We start from the raw sequence: 3,254 nt of genomic DNA on the forward strand, positions 1-3,254 counted from the left end.
GGGGTCTTCCCCATGCAGTTGCCATGTCATTTGAGCACTCTTCTGAGACTTTTGTGACATTTTTATGCTGCCGGGGGTCATTTCACAAAAATACTCGGGTCTCCCATAGGATAACATTGGGCTCGTTGCTCGGGCCGAGTACACGAGTATCTTGGGATGCTCGGCCTGAGCCTCGAGCACCCGAGCTTTTTAGTACTCGCTCATCACTAGCCATCACGTCTACTTCACATGCAGAAGGTTCTGGGTTCAATCCCCAGGAAAAACAAGCCGTTTTCGCTGTTGAAGTAATTTGCTATCAACCTGTAATATATGAAATTCTTGGTTTTGTTGCCAACTGATAATATATTTTGGCTTCCATCACCAAGAGAACTACGATTTTAGGTTTCTTTTTTATTGACCATTTTAGCAGAAAACATAATCCCATATTATAAAAATCCTGTTTGTTTCAAAATATATAGTTCCTTTAAATACAAAAGCAAACAACTAAACTATGTGGAAAAAAGTAACACATTCAATCTAAGCTTCCTTTTAAGCAAAATCCCTTTGTAGGAATAAAACTGGTTAAATATGTAATAAAAATTGTAAATGTTTCATTAACCAAAAATACTTTCCTTCAGCAATAAAAAGGCCCCGTCAGTCACAATTCTGCTCTGCTAGCCAATACACAATAACTTTCCATCAGATTTCATAGAGTAGTGGTCATCACGTCTGCTTAACACGCAGAAGGTCCTGCGTTCAATCCCCAGTAAAACCAATCTGTTCTTGGTGTTGAAATAATACTCAATTAAACTACAATATATGAAGTTCTTGGCTTTGTTGCCGAATGATGGGATGTTTTGGCTTCCATCCCCAACAGAGCTACGAATTTGTTTTTTTTTTCCCTAGCGGTCAAAACTCGTCTCTAATTGCCATTACTTTGCAAGCTTTCAAAGGTTTCATAGTGTAGTGGAAATCACGTCTGCTTTACACGCAGACGGTCCTGGGTTCAATCCCCAGTGAAACCCATGTGTTCTTGGTGTTGAAATAATCCCCTATCAACCTGCAGTATATAAAGTTCTTGGCTTTGTTGCCGAATAACGGGATGTTTTAGCTTCCATCACCAACAGAGCTACGAATTTGTTTTTTTTCCCCTGGCGGTTAAAACTCGTCTCTAATTGCCATTACTTTGCAGAATTTCAAAGGTTTCATAGTGTAGTTGTCATCACGTCTGCTTCACACGCAGAAGGTCCTGGGTTCAATCCCCAGTGAAACCAATCTGTTCTTAGTGTTGAAATAATACGCTATCCAACTACAATATATGAAGTTCTCGGCTTTGTTGCCGTATGACGGGATGTTTTGGCTTCCATCACAAACAGAACTACAAATTATTATTTTTTTTTCCCCTGGTGGTCAAAACTCGTCTCTAAATGCCATTACTTTGCAGGATTTTACAGGTTTCATAGTGAAGTCGTCATCACATCTACTTCACACGCAGAAGGTCCTGTTTTCAATCCCCAGTAAAAACAAGCCGTTTTCGCTGTTGAAGTAATTTGCTATCATCCTGTAACATATGAAATTCTTTGTTTTGTTGCCAACTGATAATATATTTTGGCTTTTATCCCCAAGAGAACTACGATTTTGGGTTTCTTTTTTATTGACCATTTTAGCAGAAAACATAATCCCATATTATAAAAATCCTGTTTGTTTCAAAATATATAGTTCCTTTAAATACAAAAGCAAACAACTAAACTATGTGGAAAAAAGTAACACATTCAATGTAAACTTCCTTTTAAGCAAAATCCCTTTGTAGGAATAAAACTGGTAAAATTTGTAATAAAAATTGTAAATGTTTCATTAACAAAAAATACTTTCCTTCAGCAATAAAAAGGCCCCGTCAGTCACAATTCTGCTCTGCTAGCCAATACACAGTAACTTTCCATCAGGTTTCATAGAGTAGTGGTCATCACGTCTGCTTAACACGCAGAAGGACCTGCGTTCAATCCCCAGTTAAACCAATCTGTTCTTGGTGTTAAAACAATACTCAATTAAACTACAATATATGAAGTTCTTGGCTTTGTTGCCGAATGATGGGATGTTTTAGCTTCCATCACCAACAGAGCTACGAATTTGTTTTTTTTCCCCTGGCGGTCAAAACTCGACTCTAATTGCCATTACTTTGCAGGGTTTCAAAGGTTTCATAGTGTAGTGGTCATCACGTCTGCTTCACACGCAGAAGGTCATGGGTTCACTCCCCAGTGAAACCAATCTGTTTTTGGTGTTGAAGTAATTTCCTATCGACTTGTAATATGTGAAATTCTTGGTTTCGTTGCCAAATGACAATACATTTTGGCTTCCATCACAAAGAGAACTACGATTTTGGGTTTCTTTTTTATTGACCATTTTAGCAGAAAACATAATCCCATATTATAAAAATCCTATTTGTTTCAAAATATATAGTTCCCATAAATACAAAAGCAAAAGTCCAAACTATGGAGAAAAAAGTAACACATTCAATATAAACTTCAATTTAAGCAAAATCCCTTTGTAGGAATAAAAGTGGTAAAATATGTAATAATAATTGTAAATGTTTCATTAACCAAAAATACTTTCCTTCAACAATAAAAAGGCCCCGTCAGTCACAATTCTGCTCTGCTAGCCAATACACAGTAACTTTTCGTCAGGTTTCATAGTGTAGTGGTCATCATTTCTGCTTAACACGCAGAAGGTCCTGGGTAGAGTTGAGCGCAGTTCGAGGTTCTCCAGTTCTAGGCTCGAGTGATTTTGGGGGCTGTTCGAGATCGAACTAGAACTCGAGCTTTTTGCAAAAGCTCGATAGTTCTAGATACGTTCGAGAACGGTTCTAGCAGCAAAAAGCAGGGCTTTTTACAGCTATAGTGTGCAGGAGCCATCGCTGGCAGCCTGCCACAAGCTGGTAATCAAGATATACATCGGGTATCCAACCAAAGCGCTTTGGTTAGTAACCCGATGTTTATCCTAGTTACGTGAAGGAGGCCCACACTTCCCCGCTCAGCTCGCTCCGCCCCCTCCTGCCCGCGGCATGTACACACGTACACACGTATACACACACACACACACACACACACACGGTCCTGCTCGGCTTACCTGCGGTCAGCCCGGGGGCAGCAGTCCTTGGCACTGGAAACTGTGGCTGCCGGCCCTTTAAGGCCCGCAGGACACAGCGTTCACTGTGTTCTCCTGCATTGAGCATCATCTGTGGGCGGAGCTACCGCCCGGCGTCCTGCTCGGTCGCACAG

At 40.3% G+C, this 3,254-nt stretch overlaps 1 non-coding gene across 1 annotated transcript; it reads left to right on the forward strand.

The window, feature by feature from the left end:
- Positions 1-931: 931 nt before the first annotated feature.
- TRNAV-UAC (transfer RNA valine (anticodon UAC)) lies at positions 932-1,004 on the forward strand. Its single transcript has one exon. It is a non-coding gene; the product is annotated as a tRNA-Val (tRNA).
- The last annotated feature ends 2,250 nt before the right edge of the window (positions 1,005-3,254 follow it).

Source organism: Anomaloglossus baeobatrachus, chromosome 2 (assembly GCF_048569485.1).
Source record: "Anomaloglossus baeobatrachus isolate aAnoBae1 chromosome 2, aAnoBae1.hap1, whole genome shotgun sequence".
NCBI classification, from domain to species: Eukaryota; Metazoa; Chordata; class Amphibia; order Anura; family Aromobatidae; genus Anomaloglossus; species Anomaloglossus baeobatrachus.